Raw genomic sequence first — 26,580 nt, forward strand, 5'->3', positions numbered from 1 at the left:
TGCTGGGAATCAAACCCTGCTCTGCTGGAAGAGCATTCTGTGCTTTTGAACAGTGAGGCATCTCTCCAGCCTCCAAATCTTTGTTTTTTTTTAAAGGGAGTTATGTAGTCATTTAAACTTCCTAATTAAGCATATGACACACTCTATTCTTTGTTGAAAAAAATTATTCGAAATTCAACTCCCCAAGGAGACTACTTATCTTTTCATAATCCATTGTGAACTAGCTCTGGGTGCAGCAAAATGAATGTTGCCTTTGTGGGTTGGGCCAGGGAGAATCTTCCTTATGTTCATCCTTGAGTTGGCTTCTAGGAAAGGTACAGACGTTCTATTTCTTGGGTGGGTCCCAGTGGGTATTTGACAAGGATGATGGTCAGGGATTCCACAGCTCTTTTCCTTTCTCTACCCACTTTGCATGTCTGGTATGGTACATCCCTTCCCCTCCTCCCTTTCCTATTTATCTGTGTCAGTCCTCGTGAGGACTTCCATCCACCTGAAGAGAAAAAGAAAAGCACTGAGACTTTTCAGATGTGAAATGTTGAGACTCTGAATTTTATTTATTAAGACTTTGTGTCTTTTTTTAAAGGTAAAGGTATACATTGGCTATTTTTACAACACAGACCTAAATATGAAAAACCTACAACTTTTGGTTAGTTCAAGGTGCTTTGCAATTTGTAAAGTTCTTGGAAAATGGTGCAGGGAAAATAACGTGGAATTGAGTTGGGTGACTCAGCCTTGAATGGTCTGCAAGTGCTTAGCTTTGACTTGCCAACATGTAAAATAAAGATTAGACAGTTTTGGCTTTCCTTTGAGGTCTAGTAAGTTCTGAAATTAAACTATCAAGGATTAAAAACCTGCTTAAAACTTAATCTTTGACCACGGAAATGAAATCTCATCTCAGATTTCATGGTCTTAAATACATAAAGATATATACAGAAGAAAAATAGATATTAATGTTGCAGTTAAAAATTAGTTGCTGCTTTAGAACATGAAAGATTATATGAGACTCCAAATCACTTTATGTGCTGGCTCAATTTACAACTACAGAGCAACTACAAGACAGGTATAATCCAGATACAGCTGAGAAGTAGGAAAACACACAAGTTGGGGGACTTTATCCACTCAGTCAGGAGGAAGAGCTTGAGAACATATATAGCAAGTGAGACTTTAAAAACTGCTGAGAGAGAGAGAGAGAGAGAGAGAGAGAGAGAGAGAGAGAGAGAGAGAAGAGAGAAGAGAAGAGAAGAGAAGAGAAGAGAAGAGAAGAGAAGAGAAGAGAAGAGAAGAGAAGAGAAGAGAGAAGAGGAGAAAAACAGAGAAGAGAGAGAAGGAGGTAGGATAGGAGAGAGGTAAAGAAAGGAGAGAGGAGAGAAAGAGGAGAGGAGAGAGACAAAGAAAGAAGAGAAAGAGAGGGAGAGAGAGAAGAGAAAGATTAAAGTACTGGTGGATATGAGAAAAGAAGGAACACATTTTCTCTGTAGCTGACACCATTATGGGTTGCTGGGCAGTTTGGTGAGGTTCTGATGTGAGGAAACAAGAGAGAACAGAACTTGGTGATATCAGTTTTCCATTCCACCCCATAGTTCTCTGAGTCTCTGAGTATCATTCTACCAGCATCCCATAGGTCTTTGTGAGTACCCATTAGGCTCTTTTCTTGGGCATGCCATGTCGAGTATGAATGTTACCATGTTAATGTATCAGTGCACAGAATATTTTTATTTATTTACTTATTTCCCAGGCATTCATATGGAAATCTTGTTGGACACAAGGAGGAAACTATGAAGGTAACTTTTTAGGAAGCTCTTGGTCTATCTGGGGAACAAAAAACCCTAAGAAAATGATTAGTGTGTGCCAAGAAGTGTGCATTACTGATTCTATGCAATTTTCATAATTCAATTAGACACTGTAATGAGACCCATTTTTCAGACAAGAAGCCTGAGTCTTAGAAAGATGAATATTTTCTAGTAGTGATATGACTGGTAAATACTGAATCTAAAGCTTAGGAGTATATGAAACAAATATGTATAGAAAAAAGACTGTAGATTAGAAAAAATAGTAATTTCTGTGTGTAGCCTCCTAATTACTATCTAAGTATACACCAGCAGTGTTTAGTTTATAATGAGGAAACTAAAAAGAAGCTGAGCTACTAGCCCATCTTTCCACAGTTATAAGTGGTACAGGAGCAATTCATGTTTAATGCTGGGTGGGCTGCCTTGTGGCTTTGCTTCTATCTACTCTGGACTCTTCTAAAATCCTCGTAGATTTGACTGCAGTCCTTGCAGTCAAAATTACATCCCCAACAGCTTCTTCCTATTAGTGCTTTTGCTGGAGCATAAACCACTGTAATATAATGTCAGCGACATCAAGAACACTGCTAATTCAACTATCTGCATTTAGATTCTGCCTCTGCACTCAGCCATCTCTCTCCGTAAAGCAACAACACACTATTCTTTTTACCACGGACCTGCACTTTGCCATTCTTTTCCTGAGGCTTTAATTAAATGTTAACATTCATTTGCCCTTTTCCATTGTGTTAGAGATAACCTTTGCTTCCTGTTGCTGCTAGATAAGCTTCACTCCATGACAGGTACCAAGCAAGTTCATCTTGATATAAAGGAAAGAATGGGACTCTTTCATCCATTCAGCTGACATATTTTAAAATGCCAGTTTGGATATTTGTTTTGTAGTTATATCTTTTGCGGAATGTCAGGATAATAAATTATTTCTGGATACCGCAAGTAGCTAAAAGGTTCAAATCCAAATTAGTCACACTAAGTGGCTTTGACCCCGGCTGAGAGTCAGACTTGTGTCTCAGGGTGGTTTGAAATATAGTCATGCATCCCTTTCAGATAGGGGCACCTTCTGAGAAATGGGGGCGGGGGGAGCAGTTTTGTTATTGTGCAAACATCAGGCAGAATGTTTATGCAGCCCGGACAACAATAACATCCCAAGGCAAAATGACCTTATGAGACTCTAGTAAATGGTGACTGCTGAGTGAAACATGATTGCACAGTAAATGATTGTAGCTGCAAAATCATGGTGGAGAGCGTCCTAGTTGAAATATAAGATTTCACAATTTGGCAATTTGAAGGAATGGTATGAACAGGTTTTTTGACTTTTTATGCTATTTGGAGACTGTTTCTTCTCGAAAATAGTAAAAGGGGAACTGGATTTAGAATCAAGCATGGGGTAAACATTTTTGCTTCTGTGGTGAATTGCTACTACAGTGAACAAATATTTTCTCTGGATCTCAGTGACCCGGAGATGACAAATATCTATCTCATATTATATGATATACTATGAGTTGACTTCACATGTATTTTATGAAAAGGAAAACTGACTCTTCCAGAAGTCATGTAACATGTTCAAAGTCACAACACAGCTACCAAGACAGGGATGGAGGAGAAGCAGGAGTCATACCTGAGGATGGTCAGATGGTAAAAGTATGTCCACAGCCAATCAGCACAACAATTTTGTAGCTGTACTTATGGAGCAGAGTTGGAATGTTTCGATGTTGCCACTACTTCCCACTTACTTTCTAAAGATGCCAGATGTGCACACTGTTCTTAGCCCACTGTTACTATTCCTGTGACACCTTTGCTCCCCTAGCTTCTGCAAATTAGACATCCTCGTGGCTAGGAGGTTGGTCTCTATGCCTACTACATTCTCTTAGTTTTACAAGAAGAGAGTTCTCTGTTTCTAAATAGTTGAACTAGGAGATGTGTTCTGATTTGTTTCTTTCTATGTTATGGATGGTGTGTTAAGCAAAAAAAAAAAAAAAAAGGAACATTTAAGAATAAGGTAAAATAAGTGAGAAACCAGGAATTAAAGATAAGCTGTGAAGGAGAGAGGCAGAAGGGAGATTATTCTTTGAAATACTTCTTACAATAACTAAATAATGCACACAAAAGATCTAGGAAAATAAACACTCCAAAGGTTAACATTTTTTTTTTATGTGTGGTGAGATTGCAGAATTTCTCATTTCTTTTGAAGTTCTGTTTGCTAACTCTTCTATAATCATTGCATCTATTTTTAACTAAGAACAAGGAAAACAAGCAAGCATCCACTTGCCTGAAGACACCCAACCGCAGAGACTGTGGTTATCTGCTGTGACACAGCCGCTGTGTAGTTGTGACAAATTTCTCACAAGGCTCACTTCCTAGGCAATATGGCATCCAGATGTAAGTGTCTCTATGTTAGGATCTCTGTCAGCATCCATTATTTTAAGGCTCATTTCCCACTAAATCATCAGTGTGACATCAGGGTGCTTTTAAAAAGCAATATGCCTCTTAAATAAATACATTATGGGGACTTTTCAGAGAAGCCTGTTCCAATCAGTTCCTATTTCCATTTTTAAATATTAATTTCACACAGCCAATTGAAAATACATCAAGTAGTTTTTACAGAAACTATTATGAACTTCATCTTGCCTTGTTGATTCTAATTCTGTCTTCCATTTCATATGTCTTCACTTCCTCTTATCATTTCCTGAATAAAACACAGTTCTGGCTGCCTTTATTCTTTCCATGATTTTAGGACTGTAGGTAAAAGGTCACCACATACTCTTCCTAAAACACAGAGACAGGCCAGTGAAGTTTTTGTTTAAAGACTTCCTCATTATTGATAAGTCTCCTGCAAAATAATATATAATTCATAAATGGATCTTCAGACTCATACCATGCACTGACCTCCCTGTTTTCAACCCTGTCATCCTTTTCTCACCCTCTGGTTTTGGACTTTCATTCTTATGGTTTCCTGGTTCTTTGTAATCTTTTCCTTCTCTTCTGCTTATCCTTTTCTCATGACATTTCTTACTAAAGTCTACTGTGTTTACCATGCAATGTGCCCTTGCTCATGTAAACCATTCACTAAGAACCAAGAGGTATATGGATGAGAGATTTCAAGAACGGTATATTGTCATCTAATAAACTTCATTTTATGATTCTCAAGGTCTCACACTCATATATGTGGATGTGTGGAGGTATTTATGTGTGTGTATATATATATATATATATATATATATATATATATATATATATACACGTGTGTGTGTATACATTTGTGTGTATGTGTGTTTGTGCTTGTGTGTATTAATTTATAGGCTCTCTTTAGTGTAAATAATAAAATAACACAAATATATGTGCACATGCTTGAGTATATTTCATCAAGCAAAATCTTGAGCTAACTGATATCCAGACAGTAATTTGCTTTGTGGGAAATTTCTGGAATATACTAAATTCTCAAACTTTACTGACATAAAAACATAAATTTTGTCCATTTCTTACTATCTTTGTGATTACCCAATGGTGTGTGTGTGTGTGTATGTGTGTGTGTGTGTGTGTGTGTGTGTGTGTGTGTACTTGAACTTCCCAACAGATCTGTTAGTTGCAGGAAAGTAAGAAAGCAATCTGCAACACTCTTGGTTTTCCTGTCTGCCTTGTACAGTATTGAAATATAACAAGTATCTGACCAAACTTTAGAGAATTATATTTAAATTAATGAAAAAATAATTGACTTTAATTCCTCATCAAATATGAGATTCCAATGTATAAATCAAAATTTAAGTACAAGAATCATCTAAGCACTTTTATAATTATAATTCATTATTTTACCTTTGCATGTGTAAGCTGAACATTGTTCCTACTCAAATGCTGAACTAGTTGCATATGCCCTTCCTCTGACAACTCCCTGTCAAAGCTTATTTAAAGCTCAGGTGTATTGCTTTGGGAGACTGACACAGTGGTGATTGAATATGGAATGATGTCTAAACAATGGGTGACAGGGAAGCTATTAATAAAATGAACTTACACTGGGGTGCCCAGAAAAGACACGTAAAGAAGAGGAAAGTTACCTGAAGTCAATTAACTGCCCAGAAAAGATGGTCAGCTCACTGGGAATTGTGTCTTTTTCTGCTCTAAATCCTTCAGAGAAGCTTTATAGTTAGCTGCTGTTGTTTTTAAACTATCAAATCCAGTATGGAAGGAGGAGTTGTGTTTTCAAATCTAGTTTTTGATCTGCATTCTCCCTTGGTGAGACTTCCTACAATCAAATTCATCTGGGAAAGCGAATGCAGATTAAAAATAAGCCCTGAGTGCTGCTGGAAGCCAGAGGCTGATTATTTACTGAGACACAGATATGGAAAGGAAGCTTCTCCATATTGTTCATTAAAGCAAAATTATAACAGGTCATTTTCAATATATATCTCCAGGTATGTTTTATTTAAAAATTTGATGAAATAAACAACCAAAAAGTCATGTTGATTTAGATTGTAACAAAAGGCATCATATGTGTAAAACTTTGTAACTACATAAGGCTTCTTAGTATTCTACCCAAGAATCCATCAAAAGAGATACAATCTCCCATCCTTCCACTTTAAACCCGTGGTACCAGATCCTATTTCCACAAATACTTCCATAACATTTTGATAATGAAAAACTAAAATGAATTTCAAACATTCTTTAAAGTCCTAAAGAGGTTTGATGAAAGATGGACCAAGATCACCAATGAAAAGTACACAAAATTTATTACTTATCATTGGGGACTTATCAAAACTAAAACTGAATAATACAATTTTAAGAACCTTGAAAAATCCATTAGATTATAACCTGAGAAACAAGGATACATCAGTGATATTAAACAATGAGTTCCAGCTTTTGGTTTGCAATCAGAAAAATTAGATTTGAATTTCAGCCTCACACTTCGTCATCTTGTGTTTTCCATATGCAATGTGAACATTCTGACATTTTAAAAGGGGGCAATAATGTCATTTTTGTTTATTTCAACAAGTGCTTCTGCAGAATACAGATGTAAAAATTCTTTATTTTGAAGGTGCTTTTGAAATGTACATTATAGCCATTATTTTAGGCTATGTGTTAGGCATTTTAAAATCCTCTGTGTTGCACCATTCCCAATAACATCCCATAAAACAAATTGCTTAAAGGAAAATACAGAGTGGTTTATATTGGGTGCTAACTTCATACTAGAAATTACTTAGGTAACATTTACTTGACTTTCAAAAAAATAATCTCACTTAGGTGTGATATTTTTATATCAAGGATGCAGTGGGTGTTCAATTCATACCCATGTCAAAGAATAAGTAATGGAGGTAGCTTGATCATAGATATTCTCTAGATACTGTCCTCATTACCATACTGCATTTGAGCATCTATCTCCTACTGCAATATCTAATAAGGCAAGAATCCATTCAAAGAGGAGTGAGTTCCCAAACGATATATGAGAAAGTGTTTTCCTCAGATAGTCCCAGCCCTGGCACAATCTGTGGTCACAGACTTGTCAGCAAGGCTTCTTTTAGTTCCTCTCACATTATTCTTTCTGCAGTTACTCAGCCTTCTTCTTTAATGTCTCTTAGACAGGAAAACAAATGAGCAGATGGAAAACTACAGTTTAAAGGCTGAGTTCAAAGTGTACTACATCATGGGACCAAAACAGAGTAACTAATATTTTTGAGACCATAGTTATATTTTTGCCTATAAGTTACCTTAATTCATTAAAGAAAAGAATCCTAGATACATACTATTGAATATTATTGTCACCATTATTCTTATACATACGGCATTTGCATCCAAGGAGATTAGGTTACTTATCTAATGAGACAGTTGGAATTCAATCTGTTTTCAAAATTCCCTTTTCCCTAGTCTAATAGACCACAGTACCAGAAAGAAGGCCAGGAAGACAGTCATTGTCACAAGTGTCCTTTCAGTCCTAAAGAGACTGAAACTACATCATTCTTGTCTTTGTCTGCTTGTGCTTTTCCAACCAATGCCATACACGAGATAATTCATAAACAAGAGAAATCAATTCCCTAAAGTTTCTCAAGCCAGGGCATCAAGATGAAAGGTGACAGCAGACCCAGGGCAGTGACAACCTGCTTCCCTGAGGAAGGATGGTTTCATTGGAGCACATTGTCTAGGTCTTCTCAATCCATTCATGAGAGTAATCTCATTCATTTATCAGTCCCAAAGGCCTACCTACTATCCCCTTGGAAAGTAAGATATTAAAGTGTGAATTTGGGGTACACACACATACAGATCACAAAAGTAAATACAAAATCGAACCTGTGTTATAGGTAAAGTGCAGCTGTACATGAGACAAACACATATCATAGATACTGTATTAAGCTTTAATCTTAGGGAATGACTAGGAAATACTGTTCAAAAAAGTTATTAAGACAGTGATGGAAGTCTAAGAATCAGTGGTACGAAAAAAAAAAAAACCACTAAAGTTAACTCAAAGCAGTGACAAAAACTCTTACATGTGTACAATTTCACTTCCCATTGATGTAAAACATAACTAACTGTCCTATAATATCATAATTTGTATAGATGTGTACATGAACTCTCTCTTACAAAATAAAAACCTGGAACATGTTGTGTTGTGTCACTTAGGAGACAAAGGTAGGAGTACTATGTGGTGAGTTTCAAAAATAAAAATGAAAAACTAAATACCCATGATCATCTTTCTCTCCTAATTTGTGTTGTTTCTCACTCATTATCAATTGAACAGAGGTTGTATTTTTTTTAGATGGTTTTTTTGTGTAGTCTTGGCTGTCCTGGAACTACCTCTGTAGACCAGGCTGGCCTTGAAAGAATGTATTTTTTTTTAAACACTCACCGTGAGCCCATGGCATACAAGTTTTAGGAAACAGGGATTGTACTGAATCCTCTGGAGTGTGCTCCCTGGCACCTAGCTCCCGAATTGTAATAACACTTAATCCTAACAGTGCTTATTGGCTTTTAATCAATCTAATTACATTCACAAGTTCAGCAAAGTAATGACAGAACACATTATTTTCAGTTTGACATAGTTTTGAAGGTCTTCAGGGACATCTCTTTGATTATTTCAAGATAAGCTTGAAACAGTGGAGTAGATTTAGGATCTGATTTATAAAGAAAGCATGGATTGAAAGGAATCTCTATTCCCTTGGTGTATTTTCTTTCTGATAATGAACATACTTCAATTATCAAGGCACCGCCTTTATTTCATGAACATTGAGGCTTGTATGCCACAGCTCAATCACTAATATTGTAATAAGCATTTCTATGAAATTTAACAAAAAGATGTATGCACTTATTTAACCGATGAGTGTTGCATTTCAGTCTTACTTTTTCACTTCTATCTTATGGAACTCCACCAACATCGTTTTCTCAGAAGACATACTGAGTTCCTCCCATGTGTGTTAGGTCAGAACTTCTCTATATTCAAGCATGCCTGTATGCATGCTTATTGAGTATAGTATTTCATTTTATTCTTTTATTTGTGTGTGTGTGTGTGTGTGTGTGTGTGTGTGTGTGTGTGTGTGTATGTGTGTGTACCATTGGTTCATCTGCGAGCCAGGGATCATCCAGTCTCCACTCTCTACTACTGTGATTTCAGATGTACTATGGTGTGCCAGGCTATTTTCATTGTAATTTTCTTTCTATATTTTTTAAGTGTGAGTATGTGTATTGTGTATATGTGAATGTGTATGTATAGCAGAGATGCACACACACACACACACACACACACACACACACACACACACACACACATATATATATATATGCACAAAGAACATGTCTATGAATTCATGGGGTTCATAAAAGGACATGGATGTCCAGCTCCATCACTTTCCAGTTTACTCCTTTGAGATTCAGTTACTCACTGAATCTGAAGCTAGGCTGACAGCCAGCAAGTACCAGCAACCCTCCTTTCTTTTAGCCCCTCAACCCAAAACTATCATGACAGGCATGGACATGATCATGATCATGCCTCACTCTTAAGTAGGTCTTTCTTCATAATTGCACAGCAACCATTTTTACTCACTAAGCTGTCTGTCCAGGCACTCTTTGTGATTATCTAGATCCTCGTATGGTTAAAGACAAATCAAGGATATTTCATGATATCTATTTTTTTTTTCAGAATAGGAAGCAGGTAAGGGATCAAGGTTGGAGGTAGAAGAATGACTGTATTCAGAAGGAACTGAAGTTTAAGGAGGACAAACTAGAATTCAATAAGTGCATTAAAGGTTAAAATCCATAGCCAGGACCTTCCCATTGCACAATGAGTAGAAAAAGTAGACCTAAAGTACTCTATTAGTTAGGATTTTACAGAGGGATTTTCAGGCTGTTGGCTGTTTGCTATGAGAGAAAAATTCACCAGTATTGCTGATGAGCATTTATTATATATCCATATGCATACATATGAGAACAGCAAGAGAACCAACTTCGAAGCAGCTAGCATCATTACATTGCCATCAGTGTAAGGAATATAAAAATGAGTTCAATTCCACATTGTCTTAGTAGCAGCTATTTTTAAGGGTGTAAATTACTGTGAACAATATGAGACTGAATAACTTTGTCAGCTTTGAGAAGGTGAAGAGCAAACTTGTTTTGAACCTCACACACGACAAGCAATGCACCAGGTGCTTGCCCCACACCAGATTACTTCAAATTTGTGAGCACACTGAGAAGGAGGAATTGGTATTCCTGCTTTATAGAGTAAAAAGTAGAAGACTGACAGGATGGGCAACTTAAATATCACACAGCTGAGGAGGAACTGCTCCAGACTATGAATGAGACACCATTACCCATTTCTCCTTCTTCCACAACTGTATGACTTCCTAAAGGAATTATATCTATTGGTTTAAGATGTCACAGAGAAGCAGATCCACTCAGTATATAAAGACTATTCTATATTAAGAATAATTTCATTTATGGGTACCATAACATATAGAGCATGTGGTCAGGAAGTTGGAAGGGTTTTCCAAAGCAGGGCTGAAATGGAGCTACAAACATATGGAGTATCTGTGCTTCAGATGAGCCCTGTGAAGGAAAGGATAATAATTGCCTAGATTCTCTTATGCATTTAATTGTAGTTGTAAGCAATATTCACAGAAAAAAATCATCTTACCAGATGAAGAAAACTACACTGACTTATTCACTCTTCACCACAGTCTATGGACTAGCTCTCATTGGGTTTCCTTTAACATATGAGGAAACTGAGGTACAGAGTTGGTCTACTCTGTCCACTGTCAAATGGAGATCTAGTATTACAATCTGAGTTCTTGGCACCATTACTTGACCTGTTTTTAAAACATGTGCCAGTGTTTGGCCATGTGTCAGTTTCCTAAGTTCTCAATACAAATTAGTGTATGAATCTAAGATAAAAACCACAGTACAGATTCTTCATGATTAGCAGCCTTTTGACCTTGATTTGAGAAGCTATTATGAGACAACAGAGGTTTCACCAGAAACCACTAATATAATTACTAGACAACTTTTAAAATACACATTCAAAATGCTCATTAAAGTAACTGATCAGACGAGATCGGGTTGTTTAGGGTGGTATGGCTGTAGGGTCCACCAAATTTTATAAAAATTACATATAATATAATTATATATATAATATATATATATATATATATATATATATATATATTATATATATATCCCTCAGGTACCCAAATAAAGCTTGATACAAAAGGGGGATTAGTGTGTATTTTTGATGAATAAGTGAATAGATCTCAACTTTTCTTACCATAATGAATAACTCACTTTTATCTTCTACAGGCCATTGATATTTCTAAGAACACTAGAAAAATCCATGGTTGCAAACATCAAACCTACTGCAGTTTCTCACTAAATTACAGACAAATCATACATACCCTGAAACATATAGGACTAGGGATAAAAATCTATGCACTTACTCCTTTATTGTCACCAAGAAATAGATCTAAATTTGGACTTGGTTGTATTTATCGCACCAAATTTAAAAAATTGCTGGAAATAAAAACCCTTTGGTATGCGTAGGTAGTTAACAGCTCTAATCTACCAGGGAGAAGATAAGGGACTTAAGTATCCAAATTGAGAATGTCCACCCCCAAGAGAGCTGTTGCAAATTTTGAGGATATGTTTAGGATTCCTAGAAATATTTTCCACTGAGACAATGAGTAGGCCTTTAAAGTATTATTGGCTCAACAGACAACTGTTGCCCTTCAGAAAAAAAAGTATTCAATCAGCAAACATAGAAACCTGGGGGCCTGGGAAATGCTCAATGACTTTCTGAAAGGTTAGCCAATCTTGTTGCTATAGGATTAACTATTTCTACAAGGTGCTTACCAAAAAAAAAAAAAAAAGATTATTCCAACAAAGACTGAAGACCTCACTGAGCTAAAGTTTAGATAAAAGACAGATGATAGATAGGTGAGATAGAGATAGATGGTTGACAGATAAATAAATGGTAGGCATAGGTAGATATATGAGAAAATGATAAACAGACTGGCATCAATTATTTATTTCTTTCAACCTTAGCTCCTCTGTTTCAAGGGCTACTGAAGTCATCTAGCCCTGGAATACAGTCCATTGCTCAAGTGCTTCCTTTGTCTCTAGGACTATAAATGAAAACTGCTTGAGTTACCTTGGGCCAGAGCAATACTGGTAACCCAAAGACCCTGACATAAGGATCACCACTTACTGAGTGGTTGATCATCTTAACTTCCTGACATTGAGGGAAGTAGTGAGAGCATTATTTTAGCTAATCCACCGTGGCTTTGGTAGATTTAAAGACCAGGAAGGGAGAAAGATGACTGAGGGAAGCTAATTGCATATGCATTTCAGTGTTACAGGGGTGAAAGGATAAGAGCTCAGAGAGATAAATCAACAAAGTGTTAGGCTCTAAATGTAGGCAGACACATGAGTAAAATGGAACGTCTGCACAGATAAATGTCCACACAGTATATCTTCTTCCTGTTCTCTTATTTATAGGGAGTTCTTAAACCGGTTGCCCATAGTAACACTCAGTGCAAAGCTGACCAGCATTTGGATGAATCCATCAGATCAAACATTGATGAAAGAGCCCTGATGCCTGCTTTTTTTCAACTGAGTCAATTGTTCTAAAAATAGACTAGACAGGTTTCTTAGAGCAACTGAAGAACCAGAATTGGATTTCAGGATTGGCAATGTCATTCACACTGTCTAACCTAATGTGAAATCCACAATAGCATAATGTGAAAGAAGGAACATAAAATGTCCTAAGTGCTGTCCATTATCTGTTGTATTTTAGGAATTTGGCCTCACTCTTTATCAAAGAGTAGCATGGTCTTATATATTATGAAAGATATAAAAAGCAGAAGTTCAATAAGCTTAAGGCCTCATACCTTCTAGACCACATTGGAAACAGGTTTAGTATCCATTGTCACAGCTAATGGAGGGAATTTTCTATTTATTCAAAGTTGAAAAGCATTATAACACAAACTCCTAGAAAGAAATAATATTTCACATTTCTCATTTTAATGTATCATTTTATCTCTTTAAGAAGCTTGGACCATAGGGAAAAAAATCCAACATGAGGTTGGAATTATCTATCATTTAATAGATAATTATTGCCTAAATAACTGCTGTCAAAATACTTTAAATTTTTCTCACACATATTATTTATATGAATACAAGTATATAAAATGTTTCATAATTCAGATCTTTGCTTTGAGAAGTCTTCTGTGACCTGTAAATTTTAACTTTATTCTTGTCCTGTCCCCATTGTGCTGATTTCTAATGCACAGTCCTTTTTGCTTCATTGTTATGTGTAGGTCATTATCACTCAACCTGTATCTTCTAGGCTGGTACTCTGCTAAAGTGAACGGATTAGGTTTGCCTCTTCAGTATTGTGTATTCACCATGTGCAGATTCTTGGAAAGGATCATAGAGTGAAAATAAATTACTTGAACTTGTCAAATACTGTGGTCACTATAGTGAAGTGATTGCAGGCTGCCAACATGGCACCCAGAATTCTAAGGCTTGAACCTCTGTAATGCTAGCTTACCAAAGGTGTCTTTGTGTGAGTCATCAGACTGGAAGGGCATTCTACCATAGCAAAAGAAATAATAATAATAACAGCAAGACCTTGCATATAAAATTATTTTTTGCTTTGTTTATTAAAGCAAGTCTCACCAACCCATCCACACTAGTCTTGAACAAACTCTATAAACCATTTTGGCCTTGGACTTCCAATCATCCTGCCTGAACTTCCAGAGTAGCTGAATTTAAAGTTTCATGCATGCTCAGGTTTTTATCTAAGTATTTAAAGATTAGGAAATTATTTTGGAAGAACAAAGGGGACAGAATAAATGTCAATGATCCTAATAAGAAGAAGTCAGGGTCAAAAGTCAATGCATTAACATGGATTTTGGAAGAAGAGAGAGACACATACAGAAATGCAGACAGATAGACAGACAGACACACACACACACACACACACACACACACACACACACACACACACTGAAGCGAACAGAGAGACAGAAAGAGGTGGGGGGCAAGCTATGTTGTTGGTTTTGAAGATGTAGAAACCGCTATGAATCAAAGAATGTAAGTGGTGTCTAAAATCTAGAGAAGAAAGCCAAAAACTAACAAACAACAATAACATTAAAGAAAATCATTCTATCCTACAGCCTTGGTTAAAAAGATAGTGAGTCAGCCTAGTTTAGACTTCTGGCCTGTAGAATAGTAAGAAGAGTTTGTGCTGTTGTTAGCGACTTTGTGGAGCATCATTTCTTCCAGAAACACAGAAGCAACTCACCTGCTATGCATATCAATTGTGTCAGGAACATTATTCTTCCCCTTTATATCCCAGTTCTCTCCCCATAAAAGTGCATCTCAGAGACTAGATTAAATCTCCATAGACATATGCGAAGCATGCAGAACAGTGCTGGTCAATTCTCTGCTGGCAGAGTATATTAGGTGTTGCCAAAAGTAAGAATTGACAATGAGATTTCTTTTTGATTCTTTTCCCAAAGTCAGCTTTTTTTCAGTTTTACATTATACTCTTCCCAGACTTTGTTGATGGAAACTGGGAAGCTTATCTGCTGTGGGGGAGGGGGAGTCCCATATGCCCCTTATTCTCTGGTTTATCTTTGGCAATATAACCTTATTCACATTTTATATCATAGTTTACAGGACAAAAGTTCTTAAAGCCACCAACTTACCAGTTACATGATCTTCTCCAAGCAGCCTCACATCCTTTCCATTTGGAATGAAGATGAGGACAATTGACTTCTTTGGTGGTGGTGGTGGTGGGGACTACAACAGAATTCTCTCACTCTCTGCCTTACCTAGTCATTAAACTTTTCCCTTGACTTTAGGAATCTTTCCCAGCACTTTAAGACAATGCTTATATATACTTCCTCTTGTAGTTCAGACTTCCACAACAAAATAATGTCATAAAGTGAGTTATTATATAATGGACATTAAATTCCTATAGTTCTTGAGAATTGTAAGCCCAAGATAAAGGGTCTGTTAACACAGTGGTTCCCAACTTTCATGATGCTTCGACCCTTTAATACTGTTTCTAATGTTGTGGTGACCCCCAACCATAAAATCATTTTCATTGCTGCCATATAATTGTAATTTTGCTACTGTTGTGAATTGTAATGTAAATACCTGGAATGCAGGACACATGATATTTGACCCCCAAAGTGGTCACAAACCACAAGTTGAGAACCAGGTACTGGGTCTGGTAGAGGTTTTCTTCCAAACTGGTAGGCAACTTTTTCTATCAAGTAGGGAGAAAGAACACCTTTAGTACTTTCTATCAAGGAGGGAGAAAGAATATGTTTTAAAAGGGTCCTAATCCTATAGGAAAGTCTCACCCTTATGGTTTGATCCAAATAAAATTACCTCTCAAAGGTCCTAAACACTATTTACCAGAGACTAGGGATTCAACATTATGACACAGGTTTCTGAGAATCAGTAACACATATCTGTTTTCTTGACTCTACTTAGAACCTCTAGCTAACAAGAAAGATATTTACAATATATATGAATTCTTTTTTGTTAAAATATGGGGCAAAGATTTTCTCATGTTTGAACTCTGTATAGGTTATTTCTATCCACAAAGAGATGGTATAGCACATGTCATCAGAGACCATCCTGATTCATAACAATTGACTCAGCATAATTATTAATAGTTGCATGGTTATACTCAAAGATGCCCTGGTGTGTTTCATAAGGGTTATGATAACACTATCCTATCCCAGATGTTGGATAGGTCATTTAAAATACCTAGAGTTCATTATTCATTTGGAAAATGCAGTTGGTAACACTTCATTGGCAGAATGCTTGTCAGAGTAAACAACATGAGCTATGATCAGGGCACACTGTCAATGCTCATTCTGGATTAGTTTTCTTCCTTTTAAATTAGTTGAGCTCCCAGAAATCAATGAGAGAAATGCTCCCAAACTTAAAGCCATTGATTATTGGATTTGTAAGAAGACATTTAAAAACACAGTTAACTGGGAACAGACAGTTGATTTGAGAGATCATCAGTGGCTTAAAGACAGGAAGGAACACTAGAATGCATATCAACAGACATGGAAAACTACAGTTCTTAAAACTACAGTTCTCTCTTTCTGATCATGAATGAATATACAGCCATTCCTGACAAATCCCTGGCAACATCACCTCATTATGGATGTTGGTGGCTAAAATATCATGATGGTTAATATTGATTGTCAACTGGGACTTAAAATCTCCTTGGAGACCAATTCCTGGGTATGTCTGTGACAATGTTTCCAGGCAGGTTTAACTGAGATAAGAAGATCCACCATGAATGTGGGCAGAAGCATCATGTGGGCTATTATCACAGACTAAATAAAAATGGAAAAAAAAAGAGTAGAGTACCAGTATCCATTTCATTCTGCTTCCTGATCTTGAATACAGCTCAAGCGCCTTCCCCACAATAATGGAGAACATCCTTAAACTGTAGCTTCCTGGAGTTGCTTCTGTAAGGGATTTGTAACCAGACTACATGAGTAGGTTGCTTAGCACTGCATGTAGGCATCTTCATAAGAGCTGTGTATGGTAGGTATGAGGAACTCATGCAGAGGAGGAAGTTGTTCCATGGTTCCATGAGCTTTGTAAATTTTTGGCATCAGAACAATGATCCTGTCTTCTAATGAGTTTTTGGCTGTCAAATAGGATTAGAGTGAAAATTTAAAACCGAGATCCTACATTAGAAGAATTTAAGCTGCCCTTAAGACTTATTTATAAATGCTTTGCAGGAGGGTTTTTTTTTCTATCATAAAATTGTTTCTTTTTACAGGTCATGATTCACTAAGGTTAACTCCTGTTTGTTAGCTGTTCATACCACAATCACCATGAAATTGTTGAAATATCTTGAAACACAGTGATCCTCTATAATGACTGGACAATGACCATAATGATGCATTGGGTATTTTTCTAAAACCAGTTGGTTTCAGGAACATGTCCAATTTGCTCTGCTCTCTACTGGGGGACTCACATTATAATGAGTGAATATTTGCCAGAATCTTCTTCCAGTCGTTGATTAAAATACTAAAAGTTTTCAGATAGGAAATCTTCATTTAACCTGCTCTAAAGTAGTTTATTATGTGACCTTGAGCAAATTATTTCACTACTGATTGCCTTAGATATTTTGTATAAACCAGATGCACTGCTCAACCAGACTTCTCTCTGAAATATGATTTAGGTTTCTTGTAAATTGTCAGTTTGGCAACACATCTCATTCTTAGAAAGAGCTCAGGGCAGTCAGAAGAATTCAATTTTATATTTCACAGCTGGAAACTAATTTCAATTATTTAGGTAAATCAAGTATAACCACAAATGCTTGCACAGGCCTGTCTGAGCAGATGTGTGTGGAGAACAGCTTCAGTCTGTCAACGGCACTGAGAATGTTGCAATAAAATTGGTAAACATCCCTCTTTCTTTAGTGAAAACCATTATTGATCGAAAAATTTTGTTGGGTCAAGGATACCAGGTTGCTTCTTTGAGGAAGAATCATTATTTTAGTTTTACTGTGGCTGTGATAAACAGCATGACCAAAGGCATCTTTGGAAGAAAACTGTTTATTTCACCCTCCTCTACAGTCCATCACCAAAGTAAACCAGGGCAGGAGCTCAAGGCAAGAACTGATGCAGGCATCATCAAGAACCCAACTTACTGGTTTGATCCAAATATGTTCAGCTGCCTTAGACAGTCCACAGTCAAAAGACCAGGAGTGGCATTGCCCTCAGTAGGATATGCCCTCCCACATCAATCAACAATCAAGAAAATATCACAGAGAGACATATCTTGGCAAATCTGATGGAAGCATTCCTCAATTAAAGTTCACTTCTTCTAGGTATATGAAGTTGATACACACAGTTATCCATTTCAACCATGTCCAGAACCTTCCAAACAAGAAGTACTTTCTAAAACCTGCAATGATAGAGATGATAGAGGTTGGATTTCTTCAAGACAGAAGCAATAGCTCCAGCTGGTTATGTGTCACTCTAACCAGGGCATTTGTCTCTCAGTGGGATGTCACAGTGCCCTTTGATTTTGAAAACTCAGTTTTACCCTTTATTCTCTGTCTGCATCATATATCCCTTCTTCTCTAAGGTCTTCCTTCCTAAATTTTGAAGTATAAAAATTATCTGGCACTGCATCTTTTATCAGTGGCCACTATCTCTTTAAAGACACTACACTAGTGAGCTTTTTTTTGGATACCTGTATTTTGATGGTTGTGTATTAGTCTCTGTGTGTGCCTATTCATTTCTTTTAAATTCCTGTATGTGATTTCCAACCCAGTGACCAATCTGAAAGCATTTTCTTAGCATGAAAAAATGACACTAGTTATCAACATGAGTCCCTTCTAATTAATTAGTGAACTTATGTGGAATTACATGCCCTGGAATAGGGATTCAGGGAACTATAAAGATGTGTCAAAGCTCTAGAGGAATAGGTAGATCAGCAATTTTTTGTTTCATTTAAGCAAGGAATTGGTCTTATAGAAAAAAGCTTCTCAAAGTTCATATGGGGACCCCACCCTTTTCCTTCCAATCAACTTTATACTGATTCATTTGTAAACTAACAAATAAGACTAATGGATGTTGTGACATAGCTTTTTAGAAAATGTAGTCATTTATTGGTCTCTCTATAAAAAAATTCTCTGTATTGTCTTTGTGAATGGTTAGACTAGGATTCACAAAACAGACCCATTCTGCAGAGGACAATGTCAATAGCTGTACATAAAAACAACTCACAAAAAAAAATATGAATGTACATATTGTTTCTCAAGATGGAGTCTGACCATAGTCAGCCCTGGGTACTCATTCAGATCTCATTTTCACTTCTATCTATCCCTGGACTCTGTTTCACTGAAAACCCATAACCACCTTCATCACCAAGTCCCATTTTCCTCTCTTTCCTTTGGATTACCCTAGATCTGTTCAGCTCCTCTCTTCTAAGTCATACTTCTATCCATTGTGGGTATTGTTTTCTCCTCCTGTCATTTGCCCTTTTGTGGTCAGTTCTTCATCCATGTGCTATCCTTCCACCCTATGCTGACTCCTTTATAGATTCTCCTGACCAGGAAGTCTGGTGGACTTCTATGACCATACTCTCCCTCTTATCCCCCTATAGTATCTCCTGTTTGCACCACCACACAAGACCTCTGAGATTTATGATCCTTCTGACTTCCACTTGACTTTCACTGCAGTGACCTAATCATGATAGCAATGCTGATTGGAACTGAGTAAGCTGGTATTTCATCACATTGCTGTAGCCATTCTTTTTCCTTTTTCATTCTGTTACATTCTCTCTCATATGTTAACTGTATCCAATGCCTAAATAAAGGGATCTCTTCAAACAATGCCTATGCTTGAGTATCCAGCTGGAATAACAAATCTAACAAAAAACCTTCTTTTGAGATTACAACACAGTTGGAATCATCACTCAAGCTGATCATTTCCTAACATATTTCACTTATTCTCCTTTGTCATTGGGGATGGTCATTCTGGAAATAGGGCAATTTGCAAACCTATCAGCTTTTAAATAATCAAGCCTTCTGTGATCAAAATCCCTGTCCCATTTTTTACTTAGTGCCTAGTTCTGAGCTTTGCATTGACTCTCATTCAGCAGTTTACTCATTTTTTTTGGCATGGAGCTTTCTGTGCTTATTATGTGTTGTGTATAGTTTCCAGGTCTTAAAATAACTCCTCACATCCTAAAAGAAACTGGAGAAATGAACAGTTAATTAAGCTATTTGGTGAATGAAGAAAGGATGCTTAATGCATGAGACAGAAAGAGTAATAGTTCAGAGCAAATGTGAGGGAGCTCGTCTTTGGTAGTCCAAAAGAGATGAGAATACAAGGATAAGGAAGCCCAGGACACTCATGAAAAGCCAGACTGAAATGTGTATGTGGAGGAAATACCTGGGAAGGGTTCCAAGGCAGGAAATAGCTATAGGCTAGAACAAGGAGATGTAGACAGATTATAGAGCTAGATGGTGAAGTTTCAGATTGGTAGAGGCATGATTAACCTGAAAATAAATGTGTGCTGTTGTTCACATAGTTCTAAGAGTATGAGTATAGTTTCCTGAGATCTACATACATATAAGAACATATAATTCACTTGATATAGATGGCATTGAGCTATTATACAACTATTATTTCAAATAAAGGAATATAGCAACTTTATTGACTAATATCCCTCACAAATTCATGTCAAACCCAAACCTCAGCATATGACCATAGTTGGAAATAAGGTCACTGAAAATGAAATTTGCTAAGATAAGGTCTTGCTAACTAAAGATGGTCTCTGAATTCATTGACTGGTTTCCTTTAAAAGAGAGCAATGTTTGAAGGCAGAGAGATAAACAGAATGATAACCATGCAAGACAAAGGCCTAAAATGGAGCAATGCAGTAACAATCCAAGAAATGCCAAGTAGACTCAGCCTCCCACAGAAACTGAGAAGCCATAGAGTGATCCTCTCACAGATCCTCTTCAGGGCACTTGCACCTGTTACTGCTTTGATTTCAGGCTTTGAGCCTCCAGATTTATAGTCAGACTCAAATTTTTGTCTGAGACCTCTCTGGCTGTGGTTATCTGTTACAATAGAACAAACTAAACAACCTACCAGCATAAAGTACATGAACTCAATTTGGCTAATAATTTCATGAATTCCTCTTCCCTTATTGAATTAAATGACTTAATTTCCACAGAAGGCTCCTGAATTACACACACTGGAGGACTGATACATTTGTCTACGGATTCACCCTTGTTCCCTTAACACATTAAGATTAGCTAAATGTGTCTCATTTAGGTTTAAATAAATGAGTGTCCATACATTTTGCAAATAGGAAACTTCTAAGTGTTTTGAATTAATGGTTCTTTTTCACACAAATTAGTTCCAGGTTTGGTGTACATTAATTATGTTTTACACAAGGTCTGTCCCAGAACATTGCCTAATTGATGTAGGAATGTTACTTCTATGGGTAAAATACACAACTGTGTGAATATGCATTAAAAACATTTGTACACTCTTCCACAAAGAAGAAAGTTCCTTAGATTAATATGTTTTGGGTTCATACCACAACATTGATTTGCTTTTGGGTAAAGAAGAGATCTCTTTACTCCTGTTACAGATTTTAAGGAGATAACTCTAGAGGTCACTGAGCTCTTCTATCTGCATTTACATTTACATGTGATATGCACATAAGGCTCTTCCTATATTTCTCAACATTTTTGAGATCACCACTCCAGATAAAGGTGAGAGAACATTTATCAGGAGGCAAGGAAGCAGGCCGTAGCACTGCAAGCTATATTATCAGCATTAATTTGTGGAAGCACACATCTATTTATCAGTAATGCTAAAATATTATCTCACAGATGCCAGCCTTTTCCAACTTGCGGTCAGTGCCAAGGATCAGAAAGATAAACACATTCACTCAACCAGAGAAACAGAGCAAGCTGGCTGGAAGTCTGGGGCTCAATAGAGCAGATGAGCAAGAGAATAAGCTTTTTTTTTGTTCTTGCTGGTGCATTCCTGGTGCTAAGTGACTCTGCTAAAATACTTTGTCAACTCTTGAAGATACTGCCTTTGTTCTTTTCCTGGTAAGCACAAATGCAAATTCCATAACAAAGGCTCAAACTTCAACAGGAATTGTTACTATTACTCTGAGGATGGTAATGGACACAGAGAATAACAAAGTGATCAATTTATTTATTTTAAAATATATAGAGTGTTTTAATAAAAAATTATATTAGCAACGACTTTATTAATAACTATACAGCTAAAAGAAAGAATTTAATAAGTGAAATTCGACAAGAATCACTAAAAAAATTAGCTAATAGAACTTATCTAAAATAAGCAAAGTGTAGATTTTTAAGAATTATCTTTTAAAGCATCATTTAAGAGTTTTATGGCTATCTATAGGAATTAAATAAAATATATCAATAATATAGCACTGAAAAGCTAATGCATGCTGAGTACTCCTGTAGATTTAGGTTTTAACTCATGGTTGGCAGAAATGTAGAAGAACTCTATACTTCATTCAGTCCTCCATCCAACTATTCATTCACATAGTTACCTAACAACATTCTTGAATAGCCTACTCTGTTCAAAGCATTATGTTAAGATTTATTCCATTCACACAAGAAACTTCCCAGTATGGTGTAGAAGAAAGCAAGCAGCTGAAACACAACGTGGTTTATGTGTGCATAATATACAAATGTTGGTGATAGAAGATCAGTGGAGAGAACATGATGCTCTACTGTGGAGGAGTAAAGGACTTTGTAAAAGGGACCAAAAAGGTAGCTAGACTCACTGAGGAGATAACTCTTATATTATTGAACTATGACTCTGGAAATGGTTAGAAATCTTCTAACAGAACTTCACAGACAAATGCACTCCAGTGAAAAGGGAAATATGTGCAGAGAAAGGAGAAAAGCAAACAGAGACTAGGAAACTGAACAGTTTACCATTGTAGTCAGGAGGGAGCTGGACCACCTTGGTACCAAAAATAGAAAGATAGGCAAGAGTTATGTAAGATAAAGATTGAATGTTAGACAATGAGTTTAGGTTTCAGAAAGTCACCAGCCACATGAAACGAAGCCTTCAGTTCAACACAGGGATGAAGCTGAACCAGGATGACCAAGTATAGTTTACAGAGACCTTGGGAATAATGTATTTTGCCTCGTAAATCTATCCTGACTGCCAACTGGATGTATTCAAACTATTCTAGTGGAAATGCATGAGGGGAGAGAATGTAAGGCTTTAGGAAGGGAAAGCTGGGATATAATGGAGATTACTAAGCATAGACATTGACTCAGTATCAATAAAAAAGACACAGAAACAAGACAGGGAGTTTAATGATGGGAGACCAAAGCCACAAGAGGTGCTGAAGAGACAGAAAACAAAAACAGAATACCTTGTAGGAGGAGGAGCTGTGAAGCATAAAGAATACAAATTTCCCTCAGGTCTGCGCATCAGAAAATATCCAGAGGGCACCTTTAATGTCACAGAGACTACAAAATTACAGAGACTGAAGAATTCTCTCTTGTCAACACTCCTTAGACCTTAATCATTGACCTTCAATGTTATTTAAAAAATGTGTTCTACGGTAAGAAAAAAGTATTATTTTGTGACTTAAAGACACATATATTCCAGATACTTCTCAAATTTTACACTTCTCACATACATTACTTTGGTTCTTATGTTCTGGGACTGTGGCTATGTTGTTACTCTATTAATAAAAAAATAAAATGTGGATTAATACTTCTAACATTTATTTCACTTCTACCGTTTTAACCTTCTGTCTTCTATTTCTCTCTCTCTCTCTCTCTCTCTATATATATATATATATATATATATATATATATATATATATAATAGATACACTTGTATTTTCTTTTAAAAATGTTATCTATACTATTTACATATATGTTTACATATATAAATAATATATATTATATTATAAAACAATATATATTAAAGACAAGACAATATACTTAAAATAAATCCAGTTGCACACAGCTCTAAATGGAATGTCTTCATCAAATCCTTCCCTTCAGAGCTCAGGGAATTCTGCAGAAGAAAAGGCACAAAGAGTGTAAGAGCCAGAAAGTATGGAGGACACCAGGAGAATGAGGTCAACTGAGCCAAGTTCATATGAATTAACGGAGACTGAAGCACTAAGCAAAGGGCCTATACTGGTCTGCACCAGGTTCTCTGCATATATATTATAGCTTTTAGTTTAGTATTTTTATGGGATCCCTGAGAGTGTGAACAAGTGGGTCTCAGATTCTTGTGCCTTCTCTTGGGTTCTTTCCATCCATTCATTTGTAACTTTTACATAATGTAGTTTTGTTTTATCTGATTATATTTTATTTTTTTATGTTTTGTTATTATCTCTTAGAAGCCTGTTCTCTTCTAATGAGAAACAGAAAGGGAGTGGGTCTGGATGGGAGGGGTAATTAGGAGAAACTAGGAGGGATAGAGGAAGAACAAACTACAATCAGGATATAGCGTATGAAAAAAGAATCTATTTTCAATAAAAGGGAAAAAAAGAAAAAAGAGATAACCAGTTATATCACAACATAACTATCACAATATTACAACTAGATTATAGTAATAAGACTAATAACTACTATAATTTGAAACTAGCAAATAATGTGAAGAATAATATAAGACAATTGTATTTATAATGACATATCTTCAGGTTTATAGGTTATGAGGTAGCAGGTCTTACTATAACACTTTGATTGACTATCTGTATTCATAATTAGGCAAAATGCTGCATTTTGTCATGGTTAATGAAAGCAAGGATAACTCATTCTTTGCATTTCAACCTATAAAATATCTTTGTAGATCTATTGCTTTGATGTGTCATCCTAGGGCTAAGATCCTTGGAAGAAAAGGGTCTTTGTACTCTTTCTTGGCTCATTTTTTCCAACTCGTTTATTTCACTCATACTTTCTCACATATCTTATGGTGTTTTGGCCAGATGTTGCTTCTCGTCAATGCATGGTTCATGTTTCCACTTCATGACTCTTGTAAACATGACTTCCTCCTCTGTCTAAAAAGTTCTCTCCAGGCATTCACAAATTGACTTTTCATTATGCCTCTGATGAAATGCTTGTCCTGGAGGAGCCATCCTGACATACCTGGAGTATTCCCTAGTCCTTCATCCTGCTTTCTATACCCTTATAATACTCATTTACCTAACATTTTTTTCATAGAAAAAAATCAGAGAAGCTGGTTGCTTCTTTGCTTAGTAACTGCAACAAAGATACAAATTCTGTGAAGCAGAGATTCCTTTGGTTTCAAAAAATCATGGTGATCAGTATTTAGCAAGTATCCAGCTAATTCTTGTTAAAAGATAATTTCACAGGTTAAAGTGAGTGCTGTATGTGGGGTATGAGGAACATCCTGGGGACTGTGACAGGAGAGATTCCTTATAGAAGGTGGTACTTGTAGTGGGTAGCCATTCCAGCTTTGATCTGGAAGTTCCAACCCCCATTGAGGCTTCGGTAACTGTCACGCCTACAAGGCAGAGCCAAGAGAGAACCCTGAAGACCCGAGATATGGATGGGCTGCTTCTCTTGTTTCCTAGACCCTGGATGCTAGAGGTAGACCAAGGAGAGTTCTCCAGAGAACATCGCCATCACCGGACTGCGCTGCGTCTTTCCTAGAACCCGCAACCTACCTATCCCTTTATTTGTAAGTTATGCCACTAAATAAATCTCCCTTTTAACTACGTGGAGTGGCCTTAATAATTTCACCAATAAGTATTTCCACAGTGCCATCTTAATGTTACTGGAAAACTGAAAAAGTGAATAAACTCATCCTTTCTTTGGAAAGATGTTTAAGTCTCCTGAGATTCGAGTATTTATCCCTCTAATTCATGTCTTGGGATTTTAGTACCTAAAATGATATGTAAGTAATTTTGTAATCTTGACATTCATGAAGTAATTGTTCATCAAGGTTCTGTTTTCATTAATGGAATAATCCTATTGTGGAAGAACGGCTTTGCTATAAAAGCAACTCCGGACTGACAACTGGGGAACCTGCCTGGGACCAAACTAGGACCTCTGAATGTGGGTCATAGTTGTGTGGCTTGGGTAGTTGGTGGGGCCACTGGCAGTGGGCCCAGGATTATCCCTAGTGCATGAACGGGCTTTTTGGAGTCCATTCCCTATGGAGGGACACCTTGCTCAGCCTTGATACAGGGGGAGGGGCTTGGTCCTGCCTCAACTTGATATGCTAGACATTGTTGACTCCCCATGAGAGACCTTACTCTCTCTGAGGAGTAGATGGGGGTAGAGAGTGTGGAGGGGTGGTAAGCAGGAGGAAGGGCGGGAAAGGAAACTGTGGTTAGTATGAAAAATGGGAAAAAAAACTTCTAAATAAAAAAAAATTATAAAAGCAATTCTGTTTGGTGTGCTTCTTGTGTATCAGTCTGTGATGCTCTTTGCCACTTAGGATGCAATCAGAGGTTGTTCACCACATGCCAAGCAGACATATCATCTTGAATTAGGCTGTCTGGCTAATGTTGTAAGTTACTCTGCATGTTTTGTTTAGGTCAAGTATTTTCTAAGAAGCCTCCGAATCTTGGCATATGTAAAAAATACAGGTGCCATTCTCATCAGCACATATATATTTGTAAAGATGTGTTCCATCAGCAAAAACCTAGAGAGGTAGGACTTGAATAGCATTTGCATTGATATAACTACATTGTGTCGCATGATGTAATTTTGATTTGTTTTTCCATTAAAACATGTTACAGCCATTCA

The 26,580-nt window shown here is 36.7% G+C and overlaps 1 long non-coding RNA gene across 1 annotated transcript; it reads left to right on the forward strand.

Annotated features, from left to right (window-relative positions):
- Positions 1 to 1,599: 1,599 nt before the first annotated feature.
- LOC131921172 (uncharacterized) lies at positions 1,600 to 25,545 on the forward strand. Its single transcript, XR_009381876.1, has 2 exons — positions 1,600 to 1,781; positions 25,401 to 25,545. It is a non-coding gene; the product is annotated as an uncharacterized LOC131921172 (long non-coding RNA).
- Positions 25,546 to 26,580: the final 1,035 nt, after the last annotated feature.

The sequence above is a fragment of the Peromyscus eremicus genome, chromosome 10 (assembly GCF_949786415.1).
Source record: "Peromyscus eremicus chromosome 10, PerEre_H2_v1, whole genome shotgun sequence".
Classification (NCBI taxonomy): domain Eukaryota; kingdom Metazoa; phylum Chordata; class Mammalia; order Rodentia; family Cricetidae; genus Peromyscus; species Peromyscus eremicus.